The following is a 17,166-nucleotide window of genomic DNA, read 5'->3' on the forward strand; positions in this document are numbered from 1 at the left end:
ATCTTCAAATAACCACCAAAGTGGAGTTGTGGACCAAGTAGTAGGAGAAAATAAAAAGCAAAGCAAACAACAACAACAACAAAAAAACCCTCACTAATAGTGCTCATGCCCTAAGTTCAAGCCCCATGGACATCCTAGAACAAAAAAGCAGTACTAGTTTCGGTGACTCAAAGTTCTAAAGCAGGCTTTTGATGACTAAATCCTGTTATCCAGCCTGGGAAGAAAAAACAGAAACACCTGTATACTAGATCTTTGGGGTATTTAAACTTTCTATTAGAGTGGATTCTTTAAGTTTCAGTACTAATTCCTAAAAATAAAATAAACTGGAATACTTAGAGAAATAGCTGGTAATATTGGAGAAGAAAGAAAGTGCAAGGTTGAACACTAAAGATAAAGCAATGGCTTTAGAAAAAATAAGTCCTAATTTTTTAGGGTAAAAATGAAGAGAACATTAACTCAGGCTAAGAGATTAATAATAACAATAGCAAAGCTCAATTTACACATTAGGCATACTGAAAGGTTAACAATAGCCAACAATTGTAACAATACAACAGTTGTGATGGATCTTTGTTGTTGTCTGTCGTTCACTCTATGTACCCAATTATTGTGCCTTCATCCCCGTTGATATTATCATATGAAGATAAAAAACAATGCTTAGCCAGCTCCAGTGGTGCATTCCCTGTAATACTAGATACTCAGGAAACAGATCTGAGGATCTCGGTTCAAACCCGGCCCAGGCAGGAAAGTCGTAGACACTCATCTCCAATAAACCACTAGAAAACTGGAATTGGTGCTGTGGCTCAAGTGGTAGAGGACTCACCTTGAGCTGAAAAGCTGAGTAAAAGCACCACACCCTGAGTTCCGCAGCACTAATGAAAAAAATTTCAAAAAAAAAGAAAAAGTACAAAGATTGTTTGAGAGTCAATGCCTGAGAGTCAATGATGCAAACATAGTGTTAGGCTACTATTTCCCTGCTGGCAATTCAGATAGGGGATTATGCTTTCAAAGCTAATGGATCAACACCAAGAAAGGTACAAGATTGATTATAGTAACAAAACCAAAAATGGGAAAGGTTATGCCAGGGACAACCTATAACCCTAAAGAGAATATTCTGACAGGATAATACTTATAGTGAATTGAATATTAATAATGTGCTCTTGAAATCCAATTTATATACATATATATATGTATATATATATATATATACAAATATATGTGTGTGTGTGTATGATTATGTCTATGATAATTTTTAGATCATTCTCAAAACGGCATTGAGTTATTAAATTATATATCAGAATACCACATCATTTTATAATAAAAAGGCATAAATGATATTTAAAATAAAGATAAGAGAAATAGAGTGGAAGAAGAGCTCAGGGACAGATCTTCTACTCTGAGTTCAAGTCCAGCACTGACAGACAAACAACAAGAACAACAACATCGGAAGGATAAATTAGTATGGAAAATGGACTTGGGAGGAAGTGACCTCGGAGCCTAGGATGTTTGTTGATTCACAGTCAGGTGATAATCGACAGTCAGGTGATTGATGGTCTGATTAAGGCAGGTGATGGGAAAGCTGGGAGGGGCTGATCTGTGGGCAGACTTAACCCTGATCACAACTCAAGCAAGAGGTAATTCTTGTCATCTCAGCTTTGTGCAACGTGTGAATCAGAAGATCTCAGTCCAGGAGAGCCTAAGCATAAACACAATTTTCTATTCCAAAAGTAAAAGCAAACACAGAAGAGGACATGGCTTAAGCGGTAAAGTACCAGTCCACCATCAGGCCTGACAAATTCCAAATTAATGAAGACCCACAAGATACAATGGATGATTCCACAAATGTGTGCTAGAGTCCAGTGGAAAAGTAATAAACTCATAGTCCCAATATAAAGCATACACAGAAGTAAAAAACAAAACAAAACAAAATAAAACAAACACAATAAACTTTTCCAACCCTGGACAAAACTAAGTTGCACCTAATCCAAATAACCTAACCAAATTGCATGTCCTGGAAAGAGGAAGTAAAAGGTGGGGTTGGCAGGATGTAAATTCCAACTCCTATTGATATGTAAATCAGCTTCCCTAAACAACCAATCAGAGACACTTTCTTTCATGGGCCCACCCTCTTTCAGTATAAATAGAGTGGAAGTCTGAGACTCAGGCATTGCTGAAGATCCCTCAGCAGGAGGAGGCCATTTGGAGCTTGGATACTCCAGGTGAGGATAAGAGTGGGAGAATCTACTCCTCTTTTAATTCTTCTCTCCTTGGTTTGGTGTTGTTGTTGGTGGTGGTGTTTTGTCGGTTGTGGGGATTGAACCCAGTGGTAGGGCAGTGTTGCTGGGCCTGTTTGTGCTCAAGACTGGGCACTATCCCTGGGTCACTTTGTGGTCAAGGCTAGTGCTTTACCACTTGAGTCATAGCCCACTTGTGATTTTGGAGTGGTAAATAGGAGATAAGAGTCTGTGTCAGGGGGACTTTGGTGCCCAGGTCAGCTTCAAAGCTTGATCTCATATCCGTCTCTTGGGTAGCTAGGTTTTTAGGGGTGAGTCACCAGCACCTCATTAGATTCTAGGAATGATGGACCCTGACATTGCGCAGGCCTTCCAGAAGGAACTTAGCTGTGCCATCTGTGTGAATACTTTCATAGAGCCAGTCACCCTAGAGTGCGGGCACAGTTTTTGTCGACCTTGTCTCTGCCTGTGCTGGGAAGAGACTCCAGCCAGGTGCCCTGGATGCAAGGGACCCTGCCAGCAGACAAACCTGAAAACCAACGTGGTTCTGAGGAGCCTGGTGGCCATTGCCAGAAGAGCCAGCCTCAGGCGGTTCCTGAGCTCTGAGGAATACATTTGTGGGACACACAGAGAGACCAAGCAGATGTTCTGTGAGATAGACAGGGCCCTGCTTTGTAGGAGCTGTTCCATGTCTCAGGAGCACAGGGCTCACAAACACCATCCCATAGAAAGGGCTGCTGAAGAGCAGAGGGAGTTGATTTCAAAGCAGATGCATGCTGTATGGGAAAAGACTCAAGAAAACCAGCACAATTTACAGGAGAAGAGGAGACTCATCAACCAATGGATTTGTTATGTGAATCTATACCGAGATATGACTAAGGATGTTTTTAGAATGCTGCAGCTTGGTGTCCAGGAGGAGGAAAGACACCATTCCCAGCTACTGATCAATGAAGGAAGAGCCATGTTACAGCAACTCAGAGAAAGGGAAACCCAAATGCTTCAGAAGAAGCATCAGCTCAGGAATATGTTTCAGGAGCTGATCGAAACATACCAGAAGCCAGATGTGGAACTGCTTCAGGATGTAGAGTTGACCCTAGAAAGCTGTGAGTCAGTGTTGGTCTTCATGCCACTTCCTCTGAGGCCACAGCTCAGTGCCCCTCCCATGCCTGGAATGAGAGAGAAGCTCAGTCAGTTCCAGATGGAGATTGCCTTCAATGAAGTTGTGGGGAATCAAGATCCTGGGAGCAGTGTTAGACACGACCATCAATATGCAGTTTTGAATTCTGAAGACTCCCTCCAATTCACTGCTTTTGGATGCCAAGTCCTCAGCTCTGGGAAACATTACTGGGAGGTTAGTGTGGATGAGTCTTCAACCTGGGCCTTGGGAGTTGTTAGGGATTCTGTCATAAGGAGCAACCTCAGTGAAGCTCAGGATGTTTTCCTCCTTTTGTTTGTGAAAGAGAACACACTTTACACCCTTTTTACCACCTTCCCATTGCTGTCTCAATATGTAGAGAAGCCTCTGGGCCGGGTTGGTGTGTTTCTTGATCTTGATGATGGCAGTGTGAGTTTTTGGAATGTGGCTAAGAGTTCCCTTATCTGGAGATATGCCAATGGCTCTATCCGATTTCCTGTCAGGCCCCTTTTTTCCAGTGGTATCCCGGTGTCCTAAGTGAAGCAACTCTCTATGTGTTGGGAACTCTACGGCAGAGAACCTTTCTCAAATGAAGCAAACCACTAATACTATACTAATTTAAATTTCTTGGTGCCGTAACCCCATTTTTTTCATGAAATAAGGTGGTAACAATAAAATGTAAAAACCAGTATTAAATGAAGATAAGATAAAGTAGCAACAATGCAACAAGAGAGCAAATAAATATTTTAAAATTGTTATAAAAATAAACCCATGCAAAACTGAATCCCCAGTGATGGCTTTTCACCCTGAAAGCAGTTGGAGTCCAGAATAACAACAACAAAAAAAAAAACATTGAATTCAGTGGGCACTGTTGTTTTACCAGTAATCCTTGCTACTCAGCAGGCTGAGTTCTGAGGATAATGCATAGCCAGGACGAACAGAAAAATCCAAGTGACTCTTATCTCCAATTAACCACCAAAGTGGAGTTGTGGTCACGTGGTAGATAAAAACAATTCCCAAGAGAACAGTGCTCATGCCCTATGTTCAAGCCTCAGGAACAGCTAGTACAAAAAAACATTACTAGTTTCAGTGACACAAAGTTCTAGAGCAGCCTTTCTATTACTAGGTCCTGTTATCCATCCTGGGAGGAAAAAAAACAAACACCTCTCTCCTAGAGCATAGGGGTCTTTACACTTTCTATTTGATTGGATTCTTTAACTTTCAGTACCAATTCCTAAATAAGGGGAAAAAATGTATACTCAGACAAAGAGCTGGTAATAATGGAGAAGACTGAAAATGCATGGTTGAACACTAAAGATGAAGGCCTGTCTTTAAATAGAAGAAATAAATCATCCTTTTGGGGGTAAAAATGAGCAGAAAGATTCATAATAATAACTATGGCAGGGCTGGGAAGGTGGCTCAGTGGTAGAGCACTTGCCTTGCATGCCTGTGGCCCTGGGTTCGATTCCTTAGCACCACATAAGCAAAAATAAAAAAAAGCCGGAAGGCGCTGTGGCTCAAGTGGTAGAGTGCTAGCCTTGAGCAGAAGAGCTGAGGGACAGCATCCAGGCCCAGAGTTCAGGCCCTATAACCGGACCCCCCCCCCCTAAAAAAACATAACTATGGCAAAGCTTAATTTATATATTAGGCATACTGAGAGGTTAACAAGAACCACCACTTGTAACAATATAGCAGGATGCTTTGCATATGTGATGGCTCTTTTTTGGATAATTAATTGTAGTTCTTTGATCCCCTGTGGCATTGTCATATGGAGTTAAAAAATGTTTTCTTTTTTGTTTCCCTTTCACTCTGTATATTTAATTGTTGTGTGTTCATCCCTTCTGTAATTATCTTATCGATGGGGAAAAGCTACTAACTTGAGATTCAATGATATGAATGTAGGGTTAGACTGCTACGTCCCTGTTGGCAATTCAGATATAGGAGAATTTGCTTTCAAAGCTCATGGTTCAACAAACAGGAACAGATAAGGTTCAAGATTGATTCATAGTAATAAATCCTGGAATGGGAAAGCTTGTGTCATCGATACTACAGAACTTACTACTCTAAAAATAATATCCTAGATAATTTTCTAAACTTTAAAGCGAATAGAGTATTAATAATGTGCTCTTATAAAACACACACACACACACACACACACACACACACACGAGCATTAGTAGGTTCTCTTATCAGTTTATCATATATATTAATTTACCATTTCATTTTAATATAAGCTTAGTCATATATGGTGTTTATTAGCCTTTTTCTCCAACATAAAGCTCAAGGACATTGCATAGATCCTTAGTTTAAGATCCTGGTCTGTTTCAGGAAAGAAATTAGAATGGATAAGTCACAATAGAAAATAGTCGTGGAGAAAGTAACCTCAGATTCAAGGATCCTTTTCTGACGCACAGTTAAGTGATGGACAGTCAGGTGATTACTGGGTTCAGGCTGGTGAAGGAGATGGGTGTAGGGGGTAGGCTTCCTGCAGACCTAACAATAATCACATCCCATCCAATAGCTAGTCAAGTTGGCATATGTCTGTCATCTCAGCTATATACAAAGTTAGAATAGGAAGATCTCAGTGCAGGAAAGCCTAAGGATTAAAACAAGATCATACTACAAAAATAAACTAAAAATGGTATGTTGTATACAGTTCTGGTACTGTACTGTTGAATTCATATGATTTGCTTAAATACTGCCAAACAATTTACTTAACAATAAATCTTTATAACAATGCAATGATGTTGGTCCAGTTTATCAATTTAGAAAACCATAGGCAGGTGTTAATAAACATAAGGTGGTGCTGAGTTTACTAGAAGAATGTTTGTGTGGTCATGTTTCACTGTATAAATGTTAGTATAATGAATTCAGTGCAGTCTTTATCTTCCCACACGTGATTTTTTTAGGGTGACCTCACCTTCCTATTATAGGATTAAAAGTAGTGTTTGTGACTTTAACCACTTTTGGTAGTTTTTGATTGTTGTCCTTTGCACTGTTCTTTTTATTTTTCTCTCATTTCTGGGAAAAAAGATAAATTACTTGCTGTAATCATGCTGTATTTCCCTGGCTTATACATTTAAATTTCTATTGTTTATTTCTGTGAAATCTATGTTACATTCTGACATCATTTTGATATTTTATCTAATAATACAAACATATACTATTCCATCTTTCTGCAATAATATCTTTGCATTAGTAATTAGTAATTTCCTGGATACTGTGTTGTTTATTTCAGAATTTCATGATTATTTTTACTACTGGCATAATTAATGCCATTGACAAAAGAACTCAATAAATTAGATGTAGTCAAAATTTTCTACCTTATATATCTTGAAGCACGAACAAACCTAATTTATTCTTGTTTGGGTTATAAATTTGTGGCATATATTGTTATACATCTATAGTTTATTTTTATTATATTTTATTTATCTATTCATTATTTGTTTTTGTTTAATTAATTTATTTATTTTATTTGATAGTTTTGAAAATATTTTATTTGAATAGTTGAAGAAAGGAGTTGCCATTCAATGAAGTAGTTTGTGAATACAATGCATCTTGATCACTTTAATCCCTTTTTAACATTTCCACTCATCTCTCCAAACCGCTTATTCTCTGATTTTTTCTTAATTTTGTGGAATATGCATTGAGGTTTTTTTTTTTTTACTTGCTCCTGCTTTCCACCAATTTGCTATATTCTATGTCTACTTTCATGGTAGAACACTTTAATTTTATGCCTAGCAGGAGAGACTGTTCAATTCCCAAATTCCAGAACATTTATTTATTTTTACCTTTGTTAGTTAAAGATTATCTAGTATTCCATTTAAAAATCATTTTATGTGTAATTGAAATATGTTATATTTGTTAACTTAATTCTATAAAATTTAGGGATTCTTTGTATTTTGAAAGTATATTCGATCATTATCACCTTGGAATACTCTCAAATATTCATCATTCACAAGGAAATTTTATACCTGTCTGCAGCTCTTCTGAATTCTCCTTAGACTTCCAACCCCAAAGAAACTAATGTTATGTCTCATTTTGATAATTCCAAAATTTCATGAAAATCAAATCATTTTATGTGTTATTTTGTGTCTGGTTCTTTCTATCTAGCCTGTTGTCAGTGTTTCCACTAATATCAATTCTCCATTTCTCTTTTTTACTTGAAAATGGGCTATTTCGTGAGTATATGTTTTGTGATCTGTTTTACTATTGGTCAGCCTGAAATTTTTTTTCAATTATTTTGCTGTCATAGATAATGTTGCTGTGATGATACACAAGTATTTAACTTAAGTGTATAAAAACTATAGGCAAACTTTCTAGACTGTACAAAGTTTCTAGGCTGTTTGGTGTTTCTGTAACTAACTTTGTGAGGAACTTTTACACACTAATTTCCAAGATGAATGTGCTATTTTACAATGTATGAGAGCTTTGATTTCTTTACGTCCTTGTCAAACCTACTAATGCACATCTTCTTTAACCCATTCTGGTGAGTATCAAATGACATATCATTTCTATTTTATAAGTGATTTTACATGTGCTAATGCTATTAACCTCCTTTTGTCTGTTTGCACATTGTTCGATTAAGAAATTTCAAGTCAAATTCTTTGTACATTAATTGAGTTACTGGTCCATTTTTTCCCTTGTTCTCCAATTCTTTTCTTTTGGAATAGGAATGCTTACAACATGTTATTATATATTGAAAATAGGGTGCTCCTCATCCTAACTGTCATCCTCTTCCTCCTCTTCTTCTTTCTCTTCTTTCTCCTTCTTGTTCCTCTTTCTCTACTTCTTTTTTCTCCTCTTCCTCTTCTTCCTTCCTCTTACTCTACCTGTCTGGCTCCTCTTCTTCTTCTTCTCTTCCTCTCTTCTTCTTTCTTGTACCAAAGCTTCATACTGTCCTAGTAAGCACTCTACCACTTAAAACTGGACCATTATAATTTGTTTCTCACATAGAATCTATTGCTTTTACTAAGGCTTCCCTAGAATTGTGGTCCTCCTGTCTTCAGTCTGAGTAGATTTAATTAAAGGCATGTGCCTTTATATTTGGCATATAATTGGTTTTGCTTTTTTTAAAAAAAATATTATTTACTTTTTTTGTTGTTGGTCATGGGGCCTGAACTTGGCCTGGGCACAGTCCCTCAGCATTTCAGCTCAAGCTATCACTTTACCACTTGAGCCACAGTGCCCATTCCAGCTTTTTCTGCTTATGTGGTGCTGAGGAATTGAACCCAGGGCCTCATGCATACAAGGCAAGCACTCTACCACTGAGCCACCTTTCCAGCCCTATTTTGCTTTATTTTCATGGCAACTCTCAAATAAAAATTTTCTTTAAGTCTCTGTGGACATTTTGAACCTGGAATTTTGAATGATGTTGGAAGTCAAAGCTACAAAGAGTTTTGGAGAGAGGCAATGAATTCTGTTACCTCTCCTTTTATGCTAGTGTCAAAAGATGAATGTAGGCCTTTTGGAAACAAAAATGGAACGTTTTTGGATCAGGAGATGTGTTTGGGTGCTGTGTTCAAATGAAATGGTTAAGTCATATTGTCACTTTGATTGGATTGAAAAATATGCAGGAGAGCAATACCATACTCAACTAGGTGTATGGGGGACTGAGTTCCCAGAGAAGTTTAGCGAAGTGGAAAACTGTCACTACCGCCTCGACCAGCAAGGAAGACGTGACACCGGACTCTTCTCTCTGCAGTTTATTCAGGACCTTTTAGTAATCTTCGGACCCCCACCCCGGGGAGCAATCCCCACAGCCTTAAGTACCCGCTGGGTAGCCAACACTGATACGCCACGTGGGAACCACCAATAGGTTCAGGTATGCGGAAGCAAGGCAGATTCTTTGCCTTAGCCATGTAAGGAGTTGTTTACCATGAGAGCACTGGCCATCGGGAAGGCAGAGGGCGGAAGCCAGCGCCACCTTCCAGGTGCGGCCTCTCGCAGCTCTCTACAGTTCCCCCTTTTTTGTTTAAAGAACACAGATGAGAACAGAGGTCTGATCCCTGTTGTGCAATGCAAGGACTGCATACAAGCCTTCTCCCAGAGGGTACCTTCTCTAGGGATGACTCAGCCTGTCCAGTGATTCGTTTTGTTTTTCACAAGGACGGGAAAAGGCGAATCGAACCCGTGTGCAATCAAACATGCTCTCCTCGAGGGCAAAACTCATGCCTCTCGACTGCAGTACTTTGGCTTTGCAATCTGTGTTCATTGTTTTAGGGTGGCAAGCCATGCTTGGGGGGACTGACCTGCTCCATTGACTGTAAAGGCTTGGATAATCATGGCTGCACTGCGACGCTGAGAACCTCTAATTTGGCAAATGCACCACAGACATACCAAGGAGGCTAACACCAGAAGGCCTGTCAGGGCTCCTAAACCCGCCCATTCCTTAAGATGATTCATAGCAGCGGAGATCCATGAAGATAACCCCTCCGCCAATCCGGCATCCACTCGGGTCGAGTTCACCATGACGATGGCAACCCTGAGCTGTTCCATCAGGCTGTCGAACTCCCCAGTTCAATTACCTAAAAGATAACTAGACAACTGTTTAGACAAATTTGCAGCGTTTTTTAAATAGGTTTTTTCCTGGGCCTGAACTCTGGGCCTGGGCGCTGTCCCTCAGCTCTTCAGCTCAAGACTAGCGCCCTACCACTTGAGCCACAGAGCCACTTCCGGCTTTTTTCTCTTCTTTTTGCTTATATGGTACTGGGGAATCGAACCCAGGTCCTTATGCATGCAAGGCAATCACTCTACCACTGAGCCACCTTACCAGCCCCATTCTCCTGGGTTAATTGCACCACAGCAGCAGCTAATCCAGCATTAGTTAGTCGTCCGCCCAGCTCTCTGCAAACTTTCATCCATGCTTCTAGTCCCCTATTCTTATATGGGGTTATGGCGGCTCTGCATTCCTTAGTGCACTGCTTGTAAACAAGCTGTTTAATTAATGGCATGGCTGCGTCTGGGTCACCAAAAATTCTGCCAGCGGCCTCGACCATACGGGCAACAAAGTCCGAAAACGGCTCCATAGAGCTCTCGCCTTTATTTGGTAAGGCCTTCCATGCCTTTATGCCAATTTTATTGATTTGTTCATAAACTTGAACCGGGTAGCCTATCTGCTGATTGGCGAATCTCCCCTGTCCAAGCAGCATATCTCTGTCCCAAGCTGGGTTTCCCCCAGCCTGATTGGCCGCAGCCTCTTCACTAGCAAATTCAATCAAAAAGGCCTTCCAATCTAAATACTTACCTGGGCTCAAACAAGCTCGTGCGAGCCCACTCCAATCACTGGGTGTCATGCAATGTCTGTTTAGGGCCTCCACCTGGGCTACAGTAAAGGAGGCTGTGATTCCATATGTCCGCACAGACTCAGCTAAAGATTTTATAACCTTAAAATCTAAGGGTTCATGATACCGCTGTCCCTGTGGATCCTGAAATATTGGACAGGCTAGATGTAACTCGGTTCTGACAGCTTTCCACATGCCTGGGCTGAAAGAACAGCCAGGGCTGCCACTTCCGGGGTCCTCCACATAGAGCGGAGGGGCCAAAGGTATGGGGCGGTGCACGGAGGGCGTGCATTCGTCTTTATCTGGGTCCTCTCTCTCCTTCCCTTTCCTCCTCTTTCTTATCTTTGTTTTTTCTATTTGTTCTATGAGTGATTGTAGTTCCTCTGAGTCTGTAGACTCAGAGGTCTCTAGTTCGGCAAAATCGGGGTATAACCACCCCCTGCTCTCCTCCTTTTTGCTGTCTACCCTTTCCGATCTTTCTTCCTGCAGCATTTCTAGGGCGGCCTGACCATTCTCTACCACCTCACTGAAACGCTGTTCCTCGAGACAGCCTCTTATCAGTTTCCATATTGGCCTCACTCCGCTCTTAAGCGTTCCTTGTTCAGAGGCAAAATCTACGTCCCTCCCTAGTTTCTCCCAAGAGGCCACTGTGAGGCTTCCGGAGACAGCGAACCACGGGGCAACGATGTCACATTCATTCAAAAATCTCTCTAAAGTACTCTTTTTTATTTTTAACTTTTTTGAGTGCAGTAGCTCATTGAGAGCCAAAAAAATTGGGCGCGAAGAAGAAGCGCCCATGTATTAAACATTTAAAGCTGGTAAACAAACTTTTACTTTCACTTTTGGCTACTCTACTGACTAGCCCCGGGTTCTCGCTCTTTCCCTATCTACCAAGAAGAGCAAAAATCCCCCCCCCCGCTCTTATCGCGGATTCCCCTTTTACCTGGGAACTTACTCCCCGCTCTTGTTGCGGATTCCCCTTTTACCTGGGGACTTACCCCCGCTTTTGTCGCGGATTCCCCTTTTACCTGGGGACTTACCCTCGCCTTTGTCGCGGATTCCCCTTTTACCTGGGAACTTACCGGTGCACCACCCTGACCACAGAGAGTTCTGAGTCCTCATTGGGGTTATGGCTGAGTTCCCCGTACGGGCCGCCATGTGTCGCTACCCGCCTCGACCAGCAAGGAAGACGCAACACCAGACTCTTCTCTCTGCAGTTTATTCAGGACCTTTTAGTAATCTTCTGACCCCCACCCAGGGGAGCAATCCCCACAGCCTTAAGTACCCGCTGGGTAGCCAACCCTGATACGCCACGTGGGAACCACCAATAGGTTCAGGTACGCAGAAGCAAGCCAAATTATTTGCCTTAGCCATGTAAGGAGTTGTTTACCATGAGAGCACTCGCCATTGGGAAGGTGGAGGGCGGAAGCCGGCGCCACCTTCCAGGTGCGGCCTCTCTCAGCTCTCTACAGAAAACACATGCTGATTGTGTACTATCCTCAAGTCTGAGAACTTAGAATCAAAGGAGGGAAAATGAGAAACACACTTATTCAAGAGTTCTCTCTCTGCTCACAAATCACCATAATGTGTTACTTATTTCCTTGTCTTGGCCATTTTCTCTCAACCAAGATCAACTAAAACTAAACCATGAAGCAACATAGCCTTCCCTTCTTTAACTGGTTTTGCATAGGTTATTTCTCAGTGATGAGAGTCTAACACATTGCTGAATTTAAAAATTGATTAATAAACTACTTGAACTAAGTGATTAGAATTTACTTAGTTAAAGTGATGAAAATTGACATGCAATTTTAGAGAATAATGACTGCCACAGTTGTGCATCAAAACTTTGTGAGGATAGAAATTTATAATAAATTACTCGGAGGAATTTTCTGGGAATAAAATTATTGCCATGTTTTTTAAAACAGAAAAGGTAGGAATAATTTTGAGAATCTAATTTAAGTCCACTTGTTGAACTTTGAGAAAACAAGGACAAAGCTATTTTAATTAGAAAAAGTGTGTTATCTATTAAAGCTATATCAAAAGCTTTTTTAAATGAAATTCATGTAAATAGGATCTCAGATCAAAAGACACCAATTAAGAGCTTTAGTATTCATACAAGTATGAGATAATTAGGACTAAGTCTAATGCTGTTAGTATAAATAGGAAGAGATGAGAAATTGATATAAAGAACACTGAAGGAATACAAAATTTTTATTTTCATCTTTATCAAAATCTATTTTTTATATTTATGTACTATATATTCTATATTAACATCTATATGTGTGTGTACACACACACACACACACACACACACACATATATATATATATATATATATATATGCATTCACAAGCCTCATGAGTGACAAAAAACCAACCAACAAAAAAAACATGAGGAATATAGTGAAAAAAAACATGAATTCAGATATCAAAATTGGTGTGGTGGGGTCAAGGGGAAAGACTAGACAAATGAAGAGGAAAAGGGGAAGAAAATGCAGGCAAGAGTCTAGTGTATAGCCTACAAAACAGAAGGGGATGGTAGAAGAAAGACTGGTGACAGTGTTTAAAGAGGTAACACTGATCAAGGCATGTTGTGTTCGTAAGCTGCTTTGTTAACTGCCAATGCCTTTGTCCAATTACTTAATGATAAGAATTAAAAAAATCACAATAAATTACAACTTTTAGCCAGTTACCTGTGGCTCATAACTATAAATCTAGCTAATCAGGCAGCTGATATTTTGAAACCAGTCCTAGTAGGAAAGTCCTTAAGATGGTTATCTCCAATTAACAAGTATAAAGCCGGAAGTGGAATTTTGGCTTAAGTATTTGACCACCAGTATCAAGTGGAAAAGCCAAGAGAGAGCATGAGGTCCTGAGTTCAAACCCTGGGGCTGCTCCCCCCATGTAACACTTAAGTAAAAATCTATTTAGACAAAATATTTAAGGATAAATTTGCATTTTTTATGAGAAAGGCTGACAATTGATATTACTTCTCTAAATTCTGTAAGCAATCATTTGTTAAGGCTAGTTGGTATTTTAATTAATGAGTTGAAATTTTGAGGTTAGAATTTTATAAACCTACACAATACTGGATTATGTAGGAATGACTCCATTTCAATTTCTTTCCTTTCTTTTTCTTATTTATTTTTTGTTTATTGTATATTCATTTATTGACATGTCTTAGGGCTGGAAGTCTGGGCCTGGGCTCTGTGTCTGAGCTCTATTACTTGAGACACAGCTCCATTTCCGGCTTTTTTGATGGTTCCTTCGAGATAAGAGTATCATAATAGATTTTCTTGCTAAGGCTGGCTTTGAACCTGTATTCCCAAATCTCAGCCTCCTGAGATAGCGAGAATTACAGGCATGTGCAACCAGCACCTGTCTTTCAATTTCAATTAGTAAAAATATTAAATGGTAGAGTGGTAAAGTATCACAGTAAAAATCTTAAATTTATTTTGAAAATTTCTTTATATAATCTTATTTCTTAAGATGAAATACTTCACATTTTAAGTAATTTGTTGTAGGTTAAATCAGATTATTCAAATCATGTTTCTATCCTTTAATGTTATAGATTACTATCTAATTATGAATTTAGATGATCAGCAAAGCTTACTAGATATTCAAGTAACTATTCTCTGTATGTTGTATGTTTTTCTTAGTTTGTTACAAATATATGGTATAATTCACTACATTTTATTCAAATGAGTTTTGTTGGCATATAATTAAAAATAACCTATAATAAAGTCACTACAAAGAAGGCAACTCTGCTGCACAAATGCAATATTGTGTGATAAAGAACATAAGGTGCGCACAATCAAACCAGTAAGAAGTTAAACATATATATTAGAGTGTGTGTTTGTGTGTGTTTACATATGTAATTTTTTAAAATAAAATTTTTATTGTGAAAATACTGTAGAAAGGGGTTACAATCACATGAGCAAGGTAATGAGTACATTTCTTATCAAGCACTATTGCCTCCACCTTTGTTTGTTTTTCCTCTAACATCCTTTCCCTCATATCTCCACAACTACATTTCCCCCTACTCTCTACCCCCTGCTCATTACCATTCCCCCCTCCACAAAAAAACAGTTTGTTTTTTTTCCTTCCCCTCCACAAATTATACCAACATCAAATACAGTGAAAATAGGGATTATACCATGGGGGAAGGACAGACAAATCAACAAAAAAATCACCCTATAACTATGTTAGAAACAATAGCAAGAAAGAGAAACCACTTGAGTCCTTATCTTGGGGTTTGTTTTGTCTAACATCAAGCTATCTGATCTTTTCTGCTTGTTTCAGCCATTTCAAATAAGGGAAACCATGGAACCTATGTTTCTTTGGGCCTGGCTTACTTCACTTAATATAAGTTTTTCCAAGACTTTCCATTTCCTAACAAATGGGGCAATGTCATTCTTTCTGATGGAGGCATAAAATACATTGTGTATATATACCACATTTTCTTGATCCATTCATCTACTGAGGGGCATCTGGGTTGGTTCCATATCTTAGCTATGGTAAATACTGCTGCAATAAACATAGTTGTGCTGGTTGCTTTAGTGTGGTCTTGTTTGTGATCATTTGGGGAAATACCCAAAAGTGGGATTGCTTGGTCATAGGGGAGCTCTTTGTGGAGTCTTTTGAGGAACCTCCATACTAATGAAAGACCCTAGCCCCCTAGGATAGTTTCGTCAACGGGAGGGCGCCCCAGAAAACTCAGACTCCAGGCCGGGAGATGCAAAAAGCAAGAGGAGTTTATTTGACGTTTGCGCAAACGGACTCTCTGTCCCGAGCAGACAGGGAGCCCCGAGCAGCGGTTACAAGCCTTCTTTTAAAGGCAAAAACCACAAGATTAATGCATAACACAAAGCATCCCATGATTGGTACATTTAAAGGTCATCATATACGCCAACAATCACTTTGCGGGAAATTTTGTAACACTCTTTGTAAAATGACTGGCCCATGGTTTTTTTAAGGGGAGTTTACATGGTTACAGGCCTATGTTTGGTTGACATTTGGCTTAGCTTGTGGTCTTCCCAGGTGGTCGTTATCTCAAGGTCCTGTCTGAGGAATTTCTAAATGGGAACTGAGGAACACGTACTGTCTGTTCTTTATCTACGACCACTGACCTTGTCCTGGGGCCGGCATCTGGTCCCTGAAACTTCTTAACTCATTTCTGGGAAGGGAAGGGTCAATGCTAGCGTAAGCAAATTTACAGAAGCAGAATCAGCAGTTAGCAAGTTAGTAATGGTAATGGCCAATTTTTAATCTTTCATTTTCCCCACTTTTTCTCTGGACTAATTTTAATCTTAAAATTTAGGGTGTCTCTGGCCGGGCGCTGGTGGCTCACGCCTGTAATCCTAGCTACTCAGGAGGCTGAGATCTGAGGATCGCGGTTCAAAGCCAGCCCGGGCAGGAGAGACCGTGAGACTCCTATCTCCAATAAACCACCAGAAAACCGGAAGTGGCGCTGTAGCTCAAGTGGTAGAGTGCTCGCCTTGAGCTGAAGAGCTGAGGGACAGCGCCCAGGCCCAGAGTTCAAGCCCCACGACCGACAAAAAAAAAAAAAAAAAATTTAGGGTGTCTCTATATTATTTTGTGGGGTGTCAGTTGTTCTCAGTGCTTGGTAATGAGACCTCAGAACTAATAGACGGACTGCGCTGATTTTTTTTTCTTTTACAAAAGACATCAGTCTGTTGAGTATACAAGGTCCTATTGTAACAAAAGTAACAGTACCAGAGCCCCTTACAGTTTTTTTTTACCAGTCCTGCCTCTGTGTATCACAGTTAAATTAATTTTATACCAGCTGTACTTGTAAGCTCCAATTTTAAGACATACTCATACCATTTGCAACATACTTATACCATTTGCGACATACTCATACCCTTTGCTACATATTTAAACTTTCTGAGGTTTGTCTTCTTTCCCTTCTTTTTTTTTTCAAACAATTAAAGACAATCCTTACTTTTTAAATCCTTTCTTATCTAAAGGGGATACCAATTTTCCCTAATTCCCTTCCCAAGGCTTTTTTTACTATCCCCCTCTCCTTTATAATTCCTTTTCCAAGGCTTTCTTTACTAACCCCCTCTCCTTTACAATTTTCATTGATAACACACTCAGGTTATTACCATACCAGAGCCAAACTAGGCTGTGACCATAGAGTGGATTTTCAGTCACTATGCACTGAAGTGCCTAAGACAAGCAAGCCAGTGATATCCTTGTCCTCAATATCCACTGTGAGAAGAGAGGGTTTCTGGATATCACCCAAAAGAATTTCCCACAAGATCTTAGATTTAGCAGCGGTCAACCAGGAAGCAGACTCAGGTGATGGAATCAGGCAGGAGTTTTTCCAGGTGGCTGTCAGGCCGTCGTTGAACTTTACCCATTAGGGTATGCAGCAGCAGCAACAACCGCAGAAGCAGCAGCAGGATCTCTCAGTGGCTCCAAGGGACTGTCACATCTCATGCTGGGCTGTAAATTCCTACACAGACTGGTTAAGGATACATTGCATAGGCTTG

General features: G+C 39.9%; 1 pseudogene; it reads left to right on the forward strand.

Moving 5' to 3' along the window:
• The first annotated feature begins 2,577 nt into the window (after positions 1 to 2,577).
• On the forward strand, positions 2,578 to 3,903 carry LOC138821697 (tripartite motif-containing protein 43 pseudogene; annotated as a pseudogene).
• The last annotated feature ends 13,263 nt before the right edge of the window (positions 3,904 to 17,166 follow it).

The sequence above is a fragment of the Dipodomys merriami genome, unplaced genomic scaffold (assembly GCF_024711535.1).
Source record: "Dipodomys merriami isolate MVZ:Mamm:240054 unplaced genomic scaffold, mDipMer1.0.p SCAF_93, whole genome shotgun sequence".
In the NCBI taxonomy this organism is placed as follows: Eukaryota; Metazoa; Chordata; class Mammalia; order Rodentia; family Heteromyidae; genus Dipodomys; species Dipodomys merriami.